At 52.9% G+C, this 19989-nt stretch overlaps 1 long non-coding RNA gene across 1 annotated transcript; it reads left to right on the top strand.

Moving 5' to 3' along the window:
* Positions 1-5335: 5335 nt before the first annotated feature.
* Positions 5336-19878, top strand: LOC149747520 (uncharacterized). The gene is made up of 2 exons (XR_016387951.1): positions 5336-9856; positions 10337-19878. It is a non-coding gene; the product is annotated as an uncharacterized LOC149747520 (long non-coding RNA).
* The last annotated feature ends 111 nt before the right edge of the window (positions 19879-19989 follow it).

The raw sequence follows: 19989 nt of genomic DNA, 5'->3' as shown, positions 1-19989 counted from the left end.
ATACTCTCAAATCCTGGGGGACTGGAGGTGGTGGGAAAAAATATAAATATATGTATCTATAGATGTGTATGTATATGCACATATACATATATGTATTTATGTGGGTATATATATACATATATATAAATAAACGTGCGTCTGTTTGTATAATATAGGTATATAAAATCTCTCCTGGGCCAGATGGGCCCATTGACTCTCTTTTGTTTGGAAATCAGCTCTGCACAAATGATTGAGATATTGTTTATATGCTCCCTTAAGTGACAAGGGTTTGCCCATATAATTAGCAATAATGATGAATAAAAATAAAATGTGGGCTTATATATGGCCAATTATACATGATAAAGCTATCATTCCATCTGTAGGGATCATAAACCACCGAGAGTATGTGGGGAGTCCCATGAGGTTGGCTCCTGTTGCCAGAAATCGCATGAAATGACAGCTGACCATGTAAAAAATGGGGTGAACCTCATGTTTGAATGGTGAGGTGGTGCCTGGGGTACCGGGGGTTGGGGGTGGGGGAACTGAGCCACTGAGGAGGAGAGAGGCCTGGACCTCAGTTCTCCCACCAGTTCCCCTGGGGATGTTCTCCTCCTGTGGACGGTGGGGTGGCAGGGAAGCCCCTCCAAGGGCCAGGCCGGGGGCACAGCTTTCTACGTGCCTCATCTCACTTAATCCCCCCAATGAACGTGTCACGTGGTCATAGTCATCACCCCATTTCACAGACCAGGCAATCGAAGCTGGGAGATGTGAGGTCACATGTCCAAGGCCATAGGCCTGCCCTGACCCCATGCTCTCATCCATCACTGTCAATTATGATTCTACTACTAAAGATAATATTAGCTAGTATGTACTGAGAGCTGTCCTGGTGCTGCCAGGGACTCTTCAAGCACTTGTTCCTGGGACCTTATGGGACACGACCAGCATTCCCATTGGACAGAGGAGGAAACCAAGGGTATAAGAGTGAAAGTCACTGTCCCAGGGGTCCCAGTGAGGGAGGGTGGAGCTGGGGGTGGCATTCGGGTCTTCGGGACTCCCGCTCCCCAGGGCCAGGTATCAGGGATTCAGAAGGGACAGGTGTTCAGAAGGGATGGATGTTCAGTGACCTGTCAGGAGAAACAGGGATGTTCTGCCCCAGGCTTTGCCTTCTCCGTAAGCATCCTTGGCAAGTGGAACGTTGTTCCTTCTGCTAATGGGCTACACGCACACATCCCTCTAAACCATTGCTAGGTTCTGAATCGTGTACTGTAAAAACAAAGGCTGTCACAGGCTTTGGCAAAGGTGCTGGCTCGAGGCTCATTGCTTCAATGCACGGGTAGCTCATTCAGTCCTCCCAGCCACCTGTGTGGCGGAAAAAACTGTGATCCCATGTGGCAGATGAGGAAGCTGAGGGCCAGAGAGGTTAAGTAACTTACCCCAAGTGGCACAGATGGTGAGAAGCCACAATGGGACTCCACCAGCTCTGCTGGCCTGCAGAGTCCAAGGAGAGGGGCCCCAGGGCCCAGGAGTCGGGCGAGGGCCAAGCAGGGCCAGGACTACGGTGAGGCAAGTGCAACACTCCCCTGTGGTGCAAAATTTAAGGGGACGCCAGAATCAGTAAACAAGATAAATGATGTTTTCATGCGATTTGCAAAAAATCAGAATTAATGCGAAAATCCATGATCAACAAAATATCAAAGCTTTAAAGAAGGATAAGTAACAGGGTTGTGCTGAGCCATATTGGAGCCTGTGGCAAAGGGAAAACTCAGTAATACTGATCCTGTCTTCACTTAAAAATTTCCACGTTTTGTTCATCATGGAAATTTTGAATTTTTAAAATAGTATTTATCTTGAACACTGCTTTTTGGGAGTGTCCCATTAAAATTTGCACCCCATTTGCCCCACTCTCGGCCTTGGGGGAGCAGCCCCCTGAGGCCAGTTAACATGAAAGGATGGATGTTGGCATTTCCCATGGCCACCAGCGGGGCCGTTTTGACCCGGGTGCCACCCTACTCGCCTCTCTGGTTTGGGGCGGTCCTTTGCCTGGATCCCCTCCATCACAGCTCCCCAGCCTGTCAGCTCCCAACCTCTCTTCTTTAAGGCGTTAGGTGGCCTTAAAGAGACCCCAGTGCTCCGCAGGGGAGACGTGTCACGCCACGCTCATGCGGGGGGAGGGGAGGACCCCAGCTCAGCGCCTCTCTCCGCAGGGACCCCGGCAGCGGCGAACCTGGGCGCCTAAGTCCCCGCGGCCCGCACCTCCGCTCCTGTAACTCCACATCTGCCCAGAAGGGGGCGGCGTGGGCACGTGCATTCCCCGCCTGCGACCTGGGGGCGTTCCTTCTTCCCACTTTTGCTGCTTTTCCTTCTCCTTGCCAGCTGTCCCGAGTGACAGCCGACAAGGCTGCTCTTTAACCCCTGGCTGACAGTCCCTCTCCTGGGGAGGGATGACGAGAGGGAGGAACCTCTGAGCGCTGCTTTGATGAGCAGCATTTTTTCCCTTGGATTTGAACGGAAAAAAATTCACACGTTCACACAGACGAAATGTGTATGAATGTTTACTATGTGCCAGGCTCTTCTCCCACTGACTCTGCACAGCAGCCCTGAGAGGTGGTCGCTACCGTAAGCCCCACTTTCGTAGATGCGCATGCTGCCCGGGCTCAGTGGGGCAGGGTCTCCCGGGAGACCACCAAGCACAGATCCCGCACTCGGTGGCGTCAGTGTCCTGCCCACTTCCTCTCGGCGCTTACCATTCCAGTCCAGGCTCAAGTGCCAGGGAGGTAATGTCCCCCTAGAGCAGGCCCCAGCCGAGGCAGTGGGAGTGGAGGATGAACGCCCAGCTCCCTGCCCGCGAGTGCCCTCTGGTACCCTTCCCCCAGTTTTCAGGGGGGCTCGAGCCTCTGGGGCCCAGGGTGGTGGTTTGCCTTGATAACACTCCCCTGTCCCATCATCACCCCCACCAGCAGTAACATTTATTTTTGCTGTTTATTGAGCACTTACTGTATGCCAGGAGCTGTGTCTAGGGCTTTGCAGGGTTTACCTTATGGGATCCTTTCAGCGGGTCCCATTTTACGGATGAGGAAGGGGGCCAGGTCACAGGGTCACAGGATTCAGACCCAGGTCTGATGGCCTTAGCTAGTTGAACGAACCAGAGACTGAAGAAATGGCAGGTCGAGGTTTTCCAGGTGTGAAGGAGTGAATGAGTGCCGGGGCCTGGGTTCCTCCCAGGACAGTCACTTTGGACGGCTCTAGGAAGCCCGACGTCGCGGATGGTGGTGTGTAGCCGGGAAGCTGGGGCACATCCCAGTCTCTGAGAGTCACATCTGGAGAGGGAAGACTCCACCCCGGCTCTGCGCCAACTGGGGTGGAGGGATCGTTGTTCATCTCTCTGCGTTTTATACTTTACTCATTTTTCTCCCAAAGGCGAGTGTGCATCGCTTTTCATAATTTGAAAAGAAAACCATAAAAAAATTAAGACTTTCAGGTAAAAGCACAGTTAGACATAAATTAACTGAGGAAATGTTGCTAAAGTGAGCTCTTAGCAGGATGCTTGACCAAAAGTAGTTTCTGGAATGCAGGCAAGTGGATGGCTGAATGGTCAGATCTTGTTGATAAGTGTTTGCCCACTGTCCGCTCCAGAAAGTCAGGGTGCATTGCCCCCCTCTGAAGAGCCCCACCCTCAGGAACCCAATAGTTACTGACATGTTGTGATGACCATGTGTCATTAACCCTTTCAATCTCCAAAGTAACCCCATGAAGTATGTATTACTATTATTATTATTATTCCCATTTCTCAGGAAAATGGAGGCCCAGAGAGGTTAAGTAATTTGCTGAAGGCCACACAGCACAAAAGGGGTGAATCAGGAGTCTAGTCTCAGAATTTGGCCCCAGAGGCAGCTCCTGACCCCTAGGGGATGCTGACCCCCCTGGCTCCCTGACCCTCCCACCTTGACTGGGACTCCAGCATGGTTTGCATAAAAAGCAGACATTTCCAGAGCTAGTGAATTCCCTCTGGGCAAATCAGAGACTTGAGTTCCACAGAGAGAGTGGTGTCCTACAAAGAAGGAATTCAGGGTCAGCAGACCTGGGTGTGTGAGGCCCTGCAGCTCCACTGAGGGGGAAACTGAGGCACAGAGATGCCAAGCCCTTGCCTAAAGCTAGCCGCCAAGGAAGCAGGCCTCCTGCACCCGCTGGGTGTGGACTCTGTGCCTGCCCGCAGGTGGGTGCTCCGTGGTCTGTCTCTGGGCAGTGGGGACGGGAGCCAGCAGGGGTGGAGGCTGTGATGCTGTGCCAGCCCCCCACCTCTCTGGAGCGCCCGCCCCGGCCCCAGCTCCTTTCTGCGTGCCCAACCTCTACCCCCTCCCTCTGCCCCAGTCCCTCACTCCTGGCCAAATTCTCAGCTTCACCGCGACTTTCTTGGGTGCCTCAGAACGCTGGTCCCAGCTTCTCTCTGGGTCTGGGGCTGTTGGGTGACGTATTGATGAGACCATCAGCCCCAAGGGGCTGGGACACCTGGCGGCCTGGCTCAGTGCATCACTGGCACAGAGCAGGTGCTCAGACAAGTGCGTGCTGATGAGCCAAAGAATGAACAAATGAATGAGCGGACACCGGTGTGCACTCAGCCTGGAGGTGTCACAGGGTGTCTGGGGGAGGGGGAGGCACAGCTGTCAGCTGTGGCCAGGCTCCAGTCCGTTTTCTCATCCAAGAAAAACAAAAAGCGGTGATGATCATGGAAGGAGCCCTTGGCTTTCCCTCCCCAGGGAAAGAGGCTGATCTTTATATTTGGACTGTCCTATCCCGTGTCTGGGAGAAGAACTTTCCTCCTTCTGGCGGGTGGGGGCTGGCCGTGACACTTTGTCTTAGATGCCCGCCCTCCCTCCCTGACTCTCTCCCTCCTTCCCTCCCTCCCTCCCTCCTTCCTTCCCTCCCTCCCTCCTTCCCTCCTTCCTTCCCTCCCTCCCTCCCTCCCTCACTCCTTCCTTCCCTCCCTCCTTCCCTCCCTCCTTCCTTCCCTCCCTCCCCCTCTCCCTCCCTCCTTCCTTCCCTCCCTCCCTCCTTCCCTCCTTCCTTCCCTCCCTCCCTCCCTCCCTCCTTCCTTCCCTCCCTCCCCCTCTCCCTCCCTCCTTCCTTCCCTCCCTCCCTCCTTCCCTCCTTCCTTCCCTCCCTCCTTCCCTCCTTCCTTCCCTCCCTCCCTCCTTCCCTCCCTCCTTCCTTCCCTCCCTCCCTCCTTCCCTCCCTCCTTCCTTCCCTCCCTCCCCCTCTCCCTCCCTCCCCCTCTCCCTCCCTCCTTCCTTCCCTCCCTCCCTCCTTCCTTCCCTCCCCCTCTCCCTCCCTCCCTCCCTCCCTCCCTCCTTCCCAAGCACAGGGTGGCAGTGACAGTGGCAGTCCCGCCTCCCAGCCCCGGGCCCTGCAATTGCACCGGGTGGCTGGGCAGTGGGGCTCACAGACTGCCGGGGGATGGAGCCGGGCTTGTGACAGCCCCTCTTCCATCTCTGTGTCAAAGGGAGGAGGTAACGGAGTGTGAGCAGGGCCCAGCTAGGAGGGGTCTGCACTTGCCGTGCTTTCACAGCGTTTCCTCCCCAGGGTGGGGACTGTCACCTGGCCCAGGGTCCTTGGCCTCTCCAGGGGCAGGGAAAGTGCCTCTCAGGGAAGCCCATCCTGTGGACCCCAGGCAGCAGGGGAGGGTGCTGAGCCCAGGGGCCTCCTGGTCCCCAGGTGAGGCACAGGCCCCTCCTGCTGCTGCCTCCCGAGGTGGGTGTAGGGGGTGCCAGGAGCCGGAAGGGTCACAGGTGACGGTCCTGACAGCTAGCGGCCCTGGCTGGTGCCCTCTTGCCTGCGCCGGGCTCTGCAAGCTAGGCAGATGGGGGAGGAGACGGTGGGCGGGGGGGAGAGACAACGGACGGCAGGGGCCACTGGGTGGGTGGTGGCAATGGCTGTGTTTTCCGCGGGTGTCTGGCTGGTGACCTTTTAGAGGAATGGATTCAGAAGTGACTGCTATTTGTAGAGGCCCAGTTCAGAGACATCCTCGGCCTTAAATGTCAGGCCCCCACTGTCACCGGGAAGCAGGAAGTGCATCCCAGCACGAGGCAGGCTGGCTGACCCCTGACAGGGTGGATGGACGCCCCGCGGCCCACGGCTGGGGGTTTGAGGCGCCTCTGGGGGATGTGAGGAGAGTGCGGGAGGTGAGTGTCTGGGGGACCCAGGGAGAGTCGGGCTCATTGCTCTGCTTTGCAGGAAGCTGGCCTGCCCGGTGTCGGGGAGTGTCTCCAAGGGTGACCTGGTGACAGCTGCTCGCCCCTCAAAAGAGCCCCTCCTGCATGTCACCCCAGCGGGTCTCCTCGCGTTCTCTGAGCGGAGCTATGTGCCCCCGTTTTGTAGTCAGGAAGCTGGGACTCGGAGCCCCCAGGGGGGCTGCCCCTGCTCCTGGCTGATACGCCGAGGATCGGGGACCCTCGACATTGGACTCAGCTGCCCTTTCGGGGCTCCGACTTCTCAGGGGAAGGCTCTGGTCTCTAGTGATGAAAGCAGCTCAGCTCGGGCCCAGCAGTTCCCCCCCGGCCCCCCGCAGCTTCTGGACTCTGAGCTCAGGGCTGAGCCCTTCGTGGGGATGGGCCCCCTGCCTCTTCTCTCCCTGTGAGCCACCTGTGTGCTCAGGAGACAGATGACAGCTCTGTCACTTTCTGGCTGCCTGACGGGGGCCCCAGAGGGCGCTCCTCACCCCAAGTCTCAGTTCCCCGTCTGTAAAGTGGCGGGATCTGCAGATCTGCCTCGCGGGTGCCTGCCTGGAAGGAGAAGCAGGGCCTGGTGCTCCCACTGCACTCAGATGCTCCCCTGTCTCCTCCAGGAGCTTTTGCTCTTTTCTCCTGGGCAGGGACTGGGGGTAACCTGCAGATTCCAAGCCTGACTCTCGTTCTGAACACCCTCCCGTGCAGGGGCAGGACTCCCCCAGGAGAGCCGCTTTTTCCGGGGAAGCCTGGCTGGTTCCAGGGTCATTTCTAGGAACGGGGACCTGGTCTCCATCTCGGTGGTGTGTCCTAGCTGGCCCTGTGCTGAGCCTGTTCCTGGCCTTGCTTGTGCAATTCAGCCACAAGGCCACGGGCATGAGCCGCCCTGGGGTGCTGGTGCTGAGGGTCAGCTGGTGCCGTAGCCAGTAGGGGGACGTGGCTTTCCGCGATGGTGGGAGGCCGTGGGCTTTGAACCAGAGCCCTGGGCGGCGGCTGACTATTGAGCTTTGCTGGACGTCAGGTGCCACACCTGGAGTGCCAGGTAACTGCAGGTGACACGTGGGGCTTCCTCTCAGCAGGTTAGAGCCGAGCACCCCCAGAGTCCTCTCTACACCCGGGGGGTGCAGAGGTGCTGCCCCCCCATAGCCGCCTGCCCACCTGAGTGCCCACGCTTCCAGCTGGAGCTTCCATCTCAGCTGGGCTTCTTTGGTCTTCGGCCTGAAGACTTGGAGGCCCCTGGGGGAGCCCGTTTAGCGTCAAGCTGCCCCAGCCGGCAGTGCGGGGAGTTGGGCCTCCCTCAGCCGGACGGGGAGGGGGGACTGCTGGTTAGGAGCCCAGCGTCCTGGGCCTCGCAGCTCCTTAGCGGGTCCCCAGGGGGATCAAGCCCAGGGTCCTCCCATCAACACGCCCCCCCCCTTGCTGTTCTTGCTTCCTGAGCCCCTTCCTTGCTTGCACATCCTGAGACCCCTGCTCCCAAGTGCTCCTCAAGGGCTCTGCTTTTGGGGGACCCCGGTCAAGACAGGTTCCTGAGGTGCCCCATCAGGTACGAGGCCTGTGACTCTCAGGGCAGGTAAGTGCACCCGCGGCCGCAGTGCTGAGACGGCTGGGCTTTTCCTGCCTCGTCAGCGTTGACCCTCAGCGCAGCCTCTGGCCGGAATCCCTGATCCCTGATCTCACATGTCGGGGTGTCCATGTCACACGGAATAAGGGGTGGAGGTGGGGCTTGGACCCAGGCTGGCCCCAGCTGGTGACCAAGGGCGACAGAGTAAGTGACCAGACCGGGATGCTTCTGTCTGGGACAAATGCTGACCTGGACAATGGGTGTCACCAGGGACTGTCCCTGGGATGGGAGGCTGGTGTTGGAAGAACGGGCTTGGGTGGCGCTCAGCACAGATGCAGCCGGCCACCCTCGCCCAGCTCCCCGGGAGCTCACAGGTGGACGGTCGCCCAGAAGGCAGCTCGTCCCCAGGGACTGTGCCACCAGGGGGCCGAGCTGGGATTTGAACCCGTGCCATCTCGTTCCTGGGCTGGTTGCCCAGTGCACACTGGCGGCTTCTGGGGAGCGGTCCCTTTCCTGGGAATGCAGACTTCCCTCCCGCTGGAATTTCAGAGAAAGAAAAATAAAGAAAAGGAAAGAAAAGAAAACAAACGTGCTCTCTCTGCAAGGCCTCCCCTCCCCTCCCTCCCTTTTCGCTCCTCTGCTTCTCCATTTCTCTCTTTCCTCCTGTTCTTTGTACATCTCCCTGCCCCCCGACCCCCTCCCCGCTGCACCTTTTATCTGCTTCTGTCTCTTGCCCTCTCCCTCCCCCGTCTCTTTTAGTCTCTGTCTCTTTCTTCTCTCTCTTCCCCTCTCCTCCCCAGCCCCCCACCCAGGGGCAGGCGTTGGAGGTATGGGCTCTACTGGGCTCTGTGCCCACTGTGGGGACTTGACCTCGTCTGTATTAAGGGGAAGGGACAGGATTAGCTCCTGTAATCTCCAGCCTGCTGTTGGCCATGGATGCTGACAGGGTCCAGGCTGAAACTGCAAGACCTGTTCAATGGGTCAGGTATGCAAGGCCTGGCTGGGCTTGGCCTGGGGTTGAGAGGGGCTCTGAAAGGACATTCTGGGGGGCACGGGCCTTTCCTGGGCTCCCTCCTAAGTGTCAGCAAGCCCACGGAGGGGAGGTGGGCGCCAGAAGCTTCTCCAAGGGCTTGATAACAGACCAACGCATTCGGATTCTTGCTGAAAAGCATTAGCGGAGTGTTTGCCCTCCGCAATTCCACGCCTGTTTTCCTGACTCTTAAGCCTGAGAACAGTTTGCTCTGGGTGGGTAACGCTCCAGTCCTCTGTTTCCTTTCGCATGTCTCAGTGTCCACAAGAGCAGCTTTGGACCCTCTGCTCCCTGTGCTGGGTGGGGCTGAAGTTAGAAATTGCAGGTATTCCCCTCTTGGTCTCCAGAGGGGACCCTGAGCCGGGATAAGGCAGTTCTGTTTGCACAAGAAAGAAGTTGTAATAAGCAACCGTGATCCACCTCCTGTGCGTTGATTTTCTCAAATGGCACCTGAACCCCACATCCCGGGATATGGAGGGCTGGAGCCACAGACTCGCCCGTCTGGAGGTTTGCCACCTGAAGCCAAGCTCTGAGCCAGTGTTTCAATGGTTTGGCAGGAAATTAAATGTATCCAATGGAATTTTGCATTTATTATTTACTTTTAAACTTTTTAATACTGAAGTCTAGCATAATACAGGAACACGCACACATCATAAATGTTCAGCTGGGTGCGTTTTCACCGATGGAACATGCCTGTGTCACCAGCATCCAGACCGAGACCTAGAATGCGACCTCCCCACTCCGTCCCTGCCCCCAAAAGATCCCACCATCCTGACTTCTCTCAGCATCCATCCGGTTTGTCTGTCTTTGCACTTTTTGTAAATGGAATCATACAGCATGTTCTCTTTTGTGTCTGGCCTCTTTGGCCCAGCATCCTGCGGGTTTATTTTTATCTCTGACCCCAGCAGAACAGTCTTCCTGAGGCCGGGAAAGATTCCGCTAATCAGGTCCGTGGGTAGTGATGGCTGACAGAGGTAATGACCAGATGGCCACCGTGGATGGTTGAGATCTGACGCGGCAAACTGACAGCTCAAGGACGGATCGTACTTGACTTGCCCTCTGCAGCGGGTAATATATGTTTCCATATATATGTCAGATGTAGAAAGCACATATAAAAGAATAATTTCATGCACATTACCCAGAATCGACAACTTAATAAACTTCCGGTCATTTAAAAAAATTGAGCTGAAATTCACATTGCACAAAAAGCACCACCTACAGGGTATAGTTCATTGTTGTTTTGTATATTCCCAATGTCGTGCAACCATCACCTCTATCTGGTTCCAAAACTTCTTCATTGCCCCAAAAGGAAACCCTGTGCCCATTAGCAGGCAATCCCCAGACCCCCTTCCTCCAGCCCCCAGTAGCCACAAATCTTCTGTGTCTATGGATTTGCCTGATCTGGACATTTCAGAAAAATGGGACCATACAATAGGTGACCTTCTGTGTCTGGCTTTTTTCAGTCAGCATCACGTTTCTGAAGTTCTTCCATGTTGTAGCGTGTCTCAGTACTTCCTTCCTTTTTATGTCATTTTTTCTTTAAAGCAGAGGAAGCAGCTTTTATTGATGAGTTATCTCCAGAAAACAAGAAGACTGTGTGCCCATTTTCAGTTACCCACTATCCCTCCAGGATCTCACAGCTCCTCTTGGGGAGAGGATACAAATTGCCTTTTGGTTTTCCAAAGCCCCAGTCCTCTGATGAGGTTTCCCCTCTTTGTACATAAACGAAGAAAATGAAGCCATCACAGCTTTTCCGTCAACATCTGATTTAAGGATGGGCCCCTATCCTGAGATGACATCTTCTCTTTCTCAGCATTAAATTGTTCTTTTATGAGATAATTGTGATACTAAATGGTGTAGTCCGGGGTAGGCAAACCTTTTCCTTAAAAGGATGGATAGCAAATATTTCAGCTTTGTAGGACATACAGTCTCCGTGGCAATGACTCCGCTCTGCCATGTGGAAAGTCGTTTTATCAATGTGCAAACGAATGAGGGAGCTGTGTGCCAATAAAACTTTATTAATAAAAGAGGTGGCAGGCCAGATTTGGGCACCCCTCATTTAATAGATAGTGGCACTGTTGATACATATTTTAAATGTTCTTGACTTGTAAAAATAAAAACTTCGCAAGGGTAGGGGTGCTATAGTCCCTGCAGTAGACATGATTAACGGTAATGAAGACTCCTTGCCCCTTGAAGCTCAGCACGATTGGGTGACTTGCTTTGGGCAATGAGATGTGAACAGAAGACACGTGTTCCCCCGCCCCCCCCCAGGACGAAGCATTTCCAGGCCAGTGTGCATGGACCACAGTAACATCTGTCATGGACCATGCTGTCTACCATCACTGTCACTGCCACAAAAGGCGAACATCATGGTGTTCCAGGCCTGTTCTTTTACAGAGATGCTGGTGGTGGCGGAGGTGAAGTAGAGAGTTACACTGACCCGTATGCTGAAGGATTGCTGGGTTGGGGGAGACAGGGGAAACCAAGATCCCCAGCGGCAGGGAATACCCTGGTCACTGAGTCTCATGGGAACACTGGGGAGGGGTGGAGGTTTATGGAGGGGGGGGGCGGGGAGGCGACAGCTGGAATCAAGAATTTAATTTCTGAATGTCAAGTTAGATGCCTTTTAGACATCCAAATGGAGATGTCAGAAAAGCAGTTGGAAGTAGGAGTTAATTTTAGAAATTGTAAACTGGGGCTGCTGGCGTATTTGGTTTAACTTGCCTAGTATTCAACAGTGATTTAAACATTAGAAAAATCAAAAAAAAATTTTAAGTGTAAAAATTTGGGAAACTTTACATTATAAAATTCGGATTGTTCAGACTCCTTTGACTGATTAGAAGGTCTGGCTTTCCTGGCCCTGAGTTCCCCAGGGTGAGGCTCCGTCTGAGCAGAGGGGCAACTGCTCCTTACACAGGAGCTGGCTCTGCCGCTTGTGACCCCTCCTCAGAGGGTCCTTGAGCCTTAGGCCAGTTGCTATTCATCATTTTTCTCAGAATGCTGTGTTCTGTGCAGTGAAGAGGAACTTTAACTGTGTCTCTCCACCCACGTCTCTGTTGAAACTGGGAAAACAAAGGATAGCGCAAGAGAGTCGATTTTCAGAGAAATTACGATGGTATATGCTTTTTCTTACACTTGGTGCATTTCCTTGTGTGTTGGAGGGTAACCCTTGCCATATCAGCCAGCAGATGAACTTGAGCTGTCCTGTGGAGGTACAGCCTGCACACCCGAGATCAGGATGGGCCCCGGCACCATATTGGTAGCTCCCTTGGCTTTCTTTGGTGCAAGTGTTTGAATGTGGTCCTATATTTCAGTATAATTGTTTTACAAAAATGAGTGGGGAAACAGGAACTTGCTGAAACCAAGGATGAGAAGTAAAGGTCTCCCACATTAATGCCATTGCAACCAAGATTGGTATTGTATTAGTTAGCTGTGTTTCCAGAGAAACAGAACTAATAGAAGATCTATCTATCAGCTATCGATTTACTATGAAGAATTGGCTCACACAATTATGGGGGCTGAGAAGTCCTATATCTGCCACCTGCAAGCTGAAGACCCAGGAAAGCTGGTGATGTAGCTCCAGTTTGAGTTTAGCAGATGGTGTAAATCCCAGTCCAAGGGCAGGAGACCGTGAGGCAAGATGTCCCAGGTTGAGCAGCAAGGCTGGAAGGAAAAGGCGCGAGTTCCTCATTCCTCCACCTTTTGTTCTATTCAGGCCCTTGGATGGGTTGGAGGATGCCCACCCACATTGGGGAGGGCGAGCCGCTTTACCAAGTCCACCGATACAAATGCTCATCTCATCCTGAAACACCCGCACAGACACACTCAGAAATCATGTTTAATCTGGGCACCTCTGCGGCTTAGTCAAGTTAACAAGCAAAATTAACCATCACAGGTGTCTCAGACACCGTGGCACGTCCCTGGCCCAAGTGCGGGCTCATGTCACAGGAGGCAAATCTGAAGGCTTTCTATTTAGTCTTGAACAAAACAAAACAAAACAGCTGGTGTCGAATTTGAAATATGGCACTAAAAATCACCTCTAAAAGACAAAGGGTAATTAGGGATTTTGTAAAAATGTTTTCACTCTCTAACAAGGAGAACTTTCCTAATGGCACGTAAAGCGACTGCCAGGGGTTTCAACATCTAACTTTCACACATGTTTTTCGGAAATCTTTATATTTGGACCTTTGAGGTGCCTGTAATTTTATTAGAGTTTTATACTGTGAAGATTATATTCAGCTGTGAATGTTTCAAGGTCTGAGCAGCTATGACTCCACCTCAAGCAGCGCCTTTCTTCTTTCAGCAAGTATTCAGCACCTATTATGCACTGTGTATTGTTCTAGATACCGTGTGTGTAATGGTGAGGAAAGCTGGACATGATTCCTGGCCTGCCAGGAATGTCAGGCTCTTAGAGGAGTAAAATATTAGTAAAAATATTACACAAATAAAGGCGGACTTGTTGGGTGATGAGCTGTCGCGAGTGGTGTGTGTTGCCCTGATAGCGTGGAGGCTGCGATGGGGCAGAGAAGGTCGCTCTTAGGCAGGGCCGCTGGCAGAAAGTGGAAGGTGAGCTGGAGTTGCATAGTGAAAAGCGTGCCCAGGTGTGGGCAGAGGGAGAGAGGGAGGGGTGAGGCTTAAAAGGTGTCAGCAGTCAGACATCGAAAAGTGGGGTCCACTGGTGCTTAGTAGAGATCCAATAAATGCAATAAATGTAAGCCCTTATTTTATCCACTCCCCCCGCCCCAGTGGCTGTCCAGCCTCTCTTTTCCTATAAGGGGCACTAGCCTGGCTCAGCCCTGGCCCCGCACCCCTTCTGCAGCCTCTGGCTCCGGGGCTGCTTCAATCCACACCTCTGTGCCCACCGTGCAGCCTGTGTTGAGCCCAGATCAACATTCTACGTGTATCCCCGTGGGAACGTTACAGTCAGACATCGAGAAGCAAGATTTATTTCCTAATTAAAAGAGAGCTTCCTGTACAGCAAATCAATCAATCACAACCACGTGCACACACACACAGACAACAGTTGCTTACTTACACTCGTGCCTAATTCCTCTGGGGAACAAGCAAGCCGCTCTCTTCTGATGCCTGGGGTTCCAAAAGCTGTGGCTTCACCAGAAGTCATGGTCTGCATTTCCTCTAATCAGAGTCATGCCCCAGAGTAGGCAGAACACAGCCTATTAACCCCACGATCGTGTCCTGAAACGAAAACCCAGTCGGGTAGCCTGCTAGTACTGCAATTACGTGCAACGAGCGTAAAATCCACAGTTCTTCTGGGCTCCATTTTTAAAGTTTGAACGAATGGCTCCAGAAAGGTATTAAAGTTTTTTTTTTTCCCCCATGGGGGGATGGGGGAGAGTTTAATTGATTTGTGGGTTTTTGAAGGAGCGCCCAGCTTGCTCTAGAGCCCTGGCAACAGGCGGCTCTTAAACACGGTAGGTGCTGAGTAAATGCTGTACACTTAATTGAAAAGCCTGAGGACAGTCTCACTTTATGGAAGTCGAATTGTTTTCATTACCAACCACAGCAATAAAAGTAGCACCAAGCACCCTTGGCTGAGTCCCTTGGCCAGGCCAGACGTCTTAAATACTTTATCTTCACCCTGTTTCTGAAACGTCTATACTTTTGCCGCCAGGGATGGAACAAACATTTCCCTCCTCTCTCTCCTCTGCCAACCCCTTTCCACCCTAATCCCCGTTAATCCTTACTCACCACCACCCCCCCCCCGCCACCGTGAGACTGAATCTGTACCCTCATCTCGCAGCTGAGGGGGCAGGGTTCTGAGTGGTCCACCCACCTGCCCAAGGTCACAGGGTCTGAAAGGGGAGTGGCCGGCTTGGAGTGCAGGTCAGCCTGACTCCTGAGCCAGGCTCCTCAGCCAGCCCCCTGATGCAAGGGCAGCTCTACCTGGCCCTTGGTGGACCTGTGAGGACTGTTTTTACATCGTCGTTGGAGCTAGAGGTATTGTGAATTATTTTTCTGGCTTTGCCCCCCAAACTTAAAACGACAAGCGTCACCTGGAATGCTGATCCAGCTTCTGCGATTTTAAGGGAGAGCTTCCGGGAGGATATTTCACGGTATTTCCTTGCGAAAGGGCTCTGCTCCTTACGGCACACTGGTGATGTCAGTGTGCCTTGAGGGAATGGCCCCTAATCCCGGCACTCTGCGGAGCCTCTGGGGAATTCTCTAGGCTCTCCTGAAAATGGGGTGGTCGGGTGGGTTTGCTATTTATCTGCTATTATAGCCTGTATTTGTTATCTGCTTCTGCGTAACAAATTAACCCCAAACTTAGTGGCTTAAAACAGCACTTGTGATCTCCCAGCTTCTGTGGGTCAGGAGCCCAGGTGCAGCCTAGCTGGGTCCTCTGGGTCGGGGTCTCTCCCAGGCTGGGACCATCGCAAGGCTCTGCTGGGAAGGACCAGCTTCCGGGCTTATTCACATGACCACCAGCAGGAGTCAGTTCCTTGTATGCTGTTGGATTTAGGCCTCCTGAGCTGTTGCACAGGGGTTTCCCTCAGTCCAGTGTCCATTGGGTGGGTACCTGGGTGTGTTTGAACATGTAAGAGCAAGAGTTGTGCTCTCCGCTAGTTTTATTGCATTCGGTCATGTCATTTCCTTGAAATTCAAGCACCGGAGTTTCTACTTTGTCTTAGACTGAGCTGTGCTCCGGACGTGCAGGCTCAGCGGCCATGGCTCACGGGCCCAGCCGCTCCGCGGCATGTGGGATCTTCCCGGACCGGGGCACGAACCCGCGTCCCCTGCATCGGCAGGCGGACCCTCAACCACTGCGCCACCAGGGAAGCCCCCGATTACGTTTTGCTTCATTTCCGAGGTCACTCGTTTAGACCGAGGCCCGTTTGGATGTTCATTGCTGTGATGTATTTCAGCATCGTGAACCCGGGTTCACCAGCCTCGTCTTGACCTTGGAAATGTTGTGGCATTTTACAGTGTGTGGTGACATTTATGAGCCCATTTGGACACCCACAAAGAGGTTGATTTCCATAGATTAAATGTCAAGTTTGAGACGGTCCAGGGTGATGGAATCCTCCAGTGCTGTCCACTCCCATTCTCAGCGGTGACCTTTGACTGGACATTTGTGCTCTATTATGAGCTCACGAGTGCAGCCCAAATTACTTAGGTCATCTGAGTCCAGGGGGAATGGTGTGATGGGGAGGCTCCTGGCAGTGTAATTGGAGACCTGCAGAAACGTTGTCTCATTTTAATTTTTTAAAATAAAACACATACATGGTTAGTGAATAAATTATCGGAGGCAGAAAAAAATCCCACAACTGAGGTTTCTGAGATGCTGGTTAGTTTATAAAACCATCTGTGTGTTGACCAGAGCAAAAGGGTAAAAAAGAATCAGTGGTTCAATGTTTTAAGTAGAAGTAGTTTTACGGGGCATTAAACACATGAACATAAACTTGGAGTAAGTGTCATCTAAATTAAGTGGTGGCAAAAAGCATCAAATAGTTTCCTAGAAGTTTAAATGTATTTGTATTCTCACTGTCTAAAGGATTTGTGTGTCTTCAGATTTTGATCTGACTCCCTCTCTCTCTCTTTTTAAAGAAATCTTAGACTTTATAGTCACCATGCTGTACATTACATCCCCAGAATTCATTTATCTTATCACTGGAAGTTTGTACCTTTTGAATCCATTCACCCATTTTCCCCACCCACACCTCTGACAACCATCGATTTGTTCTGTTTCTATGAGTTTTTTTTTTTTTTAGATTCCACATGTAAGTGAAATCATATAGTATTTGTCTTTCTCTCTCTGGCTCATTTCACTTAGCATCATGTCCTCACTGTCTATCCGTGTCATTGCGCCGGCAGGATTTCCTTCCTTTTTACGGCTGAAAGACATTTAACTGTATACAAATATACCACATTTTCTTTATCCACTCATCCATCAATGGGCACTTAGTATCCATCTCTTGGATACTGTACGAAATGCTACAATGAACATGGGGGTGCAGATATCTCTTCGAGACAGAGATTTCATTTCCTTCAGATAAATACCCAGACGTGGAACTGCTGGATCCTATGACAGTTCTATTTAAAACTTTTGGAGGAACCTCCGTTACTGTTTTCTATACAGGTTGCCTCAACTTACATTCCCACCAACAGTGCACAGGGTTGATCTGGGTCTCTTGAATTTGTATTCTCCCAAGGACCCGAAGTGAAGTAGATCTAAGTATGGATGTACCCATTTCCTCCACTGGTCTACGGTGGGTACCAGGGCCGGGACAGCCCTGAAAACCTTTACGACCCGGCCTCCTAGCCTTTCTGAAGTTTCAGCTGTTGGTACTGCAGTGTGGCCTGCTCTGCTGCTCTGGGTCATTTCCCGTGACAGCACTGACCTACATCCAGGCTGCTGATCAACACAGACCAGCCAGTTAAAATCAGAATTAAAGTCAACCCACCAGCAAGTTTCAGGAGAGTCAAACTGGGCATGTTGAATTCCTGTCGAGGCTTGGGGTCCAGACCGTCAAGGGAGCCCATCTTTTTTGCTAGACCTTTTTGTTGCCACGCTGTTGTGGAAGATGACTCACAGATTCATTTTATGATCAGGAATTAGAACAAAAATCAGCACCTGCCATTGGAATTGTGTCCCAGGCCAAGGTGTGTGCTGCCTCATGCCTAGCAGACAGAAATTCAACCCTGGCGGGGTCGAGGCAAAGCTCAAAGACAGAAGATTCTGGCTGCTCTGCTCAACCACAGGGACGGCATCTGATCCCGACAAGGGACGTGGGTTTCTTCAAGGGTAGATGCCTCGCCTGCAGCGATGACCGAGATGCCAAAACATTAGGATTTAAGTGGGACGAGTCTGGCCAAGCATCCTGTTGTTTAGTCTATATCAGGCTAAACATCTGGGTGATTGGAAACATCTTTGGAGTTGAATGAGCCACGTGAGCTTGTCTCATGCAGGCACAGCCTGAGTCAAGACCAATGAAGGACACGCGCTCAGAGGAGGGTATTTTCTGAGCGGGGGGAGAGGGAGGCAGCAAAAGGTATTCAATACTCTGCTCTTCTCCTGCGCAGCCATAACCAAGGACCACAGACCGGGCAGCTTAAGTAACAGAAGCTGGTTCTCTCACAGTTCTGGGGGCTGGCAGTCTGAGATCAAGGTGTCGGCAGGGCCGTGCTCCCTCTGCAACCTGTAGGGTAGAATCCTTCCTTGCCTCTTCCTGGCTCCTGGTGGTTTGCCGGCAGTCCTTGGCATCCCTTGGCTTGTAGATACATCACTCCAATTTCTGCCTCTGTGGTCACGTGGCTTCTCCCCTGTGTCTTCACGTGGCCGTCTCCTCCCCGTGTCTCTCCTCTTCTTGCAAGGACACCAGTCACATTGGATTAACCCCACACCCCCACTCCAGTATGAGCTCATCTTAACTCATTCCCTCTGCAATCACCCTATTTGTAAATCAGACCACATTCACAGGTGCTGGACGTTAGGACTTTGACAGATCTTTTTGGGGGGGGACACAGTTTAGCCCATGATACCTTTGTCCTATTTTTTCTCAGGACCTAAAGAGCTACGACATTTCTCCTTTAAATATGTGGCCTGTGGGTGGCAGGTGGGATGTGAGCATGACGACCGTGGGATTTCCTGGTGGCCGTGGCCCACGTGACCCATGTGACAGGTGATGAGTGTGGGCACCGCACTCAGAGGGAATGACGAGGCTTCTTGAAGGGCTGTTTCTCTCATGTTCTTGCTCTTCCAGGCTGGGCAGCCCATGAGAACCTGAGTTTCCAGCTCTGGGCTGGAGGAGGGCCGTGTGGGGCAGAGAACCAACGAGGTATCTGGGAGGAGGCTTTGCCCTGTGGCTCTGTTCTCAGCGCCCGACTGGCTCGCTCTGGAGCTGTCGGCAGTCAGCACCCCCACCCCCCAGTGAGAAGCCCAGTCACTCAAAGCACAGCTTGCAGGCTTTGTAGAGAACCACATCCCTGAGCAAGAGAAGCTCTTCAGCCAGGGGCCTCTGGCATTTGGACACTGAGCCCAGAGCTTGCAGGGGATGGCCGAGACTCAGTAGGAATTCTGTCCCCCGGCATTTGGTGTCCCCAAAGTCATGGAGCCCCTGTAGAAGTGTGCTAGAGGAGGCCAGTGTCCAGGGTCGGGGAAAGGTTCTAGATGAGGGATTCTTGCATTGGTAAAGCACTCCCACCCACACCTGGACAGGAAGGTGAGCAGGAAAGGTTTGGATGGGTGGGGCTTGTAGGTGGATTCCATGAGATACAAGCGCCTCCAGCCCCCTCACTCAAGCAAACCCAGGGAGGAACCCATCCCGTGAACAGTGACACTGGACCAACCAGAGGGAGGAAGGAACGTGACTCCGTGGACGGCAGGTGACTGACATGGCTGCCCCCCACCTCTGCCCACCCCTGGCGTGAAGGAGGCACCACCCTCTGCTACTCAGAAACGAAACACCGACCCACCTTCACAGGCCACCTCCAAACTCTCTGCTTGCCTACTGCCTGGGGTCCGGTTGGCGGGGCCTCAGGGCCTGCTGGCTCTTCCTTGCTGCCCTCTTTCACCAACTGGACACCGCACTGTCCACCCCCAGCCCCATTTGTAGGAGGTGAAGCAAAGCCTCAGGGACAGGCAGGGACCGGAAGTCAAATGTTGACCAAGGGGTTAACGTCAAACGTCCACGGGGGAACGGACGATGGCCTCGTTGCCCAGCTCGGCTGCTGTCTGCGTGGTGATGGGGGTCGGGGGTGGGGGGGATGGACCAGGTAATCGGGGAAGGTTTTCTACGGGGCGCTTGGGAAACCCATCCTCTCCAGGAAGTCCGCACTCAATGGCACATCTTGTGCTCGTCTTTGCTTTAAAGCTGTTGACGTACTGCAGATATCCTGGGGAAGGAGTGTCGAGGGGCGCTCAAAGCGCTTTATTCCTCCTGAAAAGCAGGCCCAGGGGGATTTGGGTACAGAAACACCTGGCCAGCAACCTCATTACAACAAGGATGCTGAGAAGGGGGATTGAAGGTGACATTAAAGGGTTTAGACAAATATTTAAAAATGGAATCACATCGTGTTTTTAAAAGCTATACCTAGAAATTCCCATGGTATTAAAAAAAAATCAGAGGGTCTATTTTGCTTTATTCATTGCATTAGCCAAGAATGAATATGTTACAAGAATGTTCCGGAAGGGAGGCATTGATGAATTGAAAACGTCTAAGGGCTGTTTTGTGTTCTTTGCA

The sequence above is a fragment of the Delphinapterus leucas genome, chromosome 15 (assembly GCF_059928025.1).
Source record: "Delphinapterus leucas isolate spDelLeu-1000000601 "Yukka" chromosome 15, BTC_Dleu_Yukka2, whole genome shotgun sequence".
Classification (NCBI taxonomy): domain Eukaryota; kingdom Metazoa; phylum Chordata; class Mammalia; order Artiodactyla; family Monodontidae; genus Delphinapterus; species Delphinapterus leucas.
This window is presented reverse-complemented; position numbering and strand designations above follow the sequence as displayed.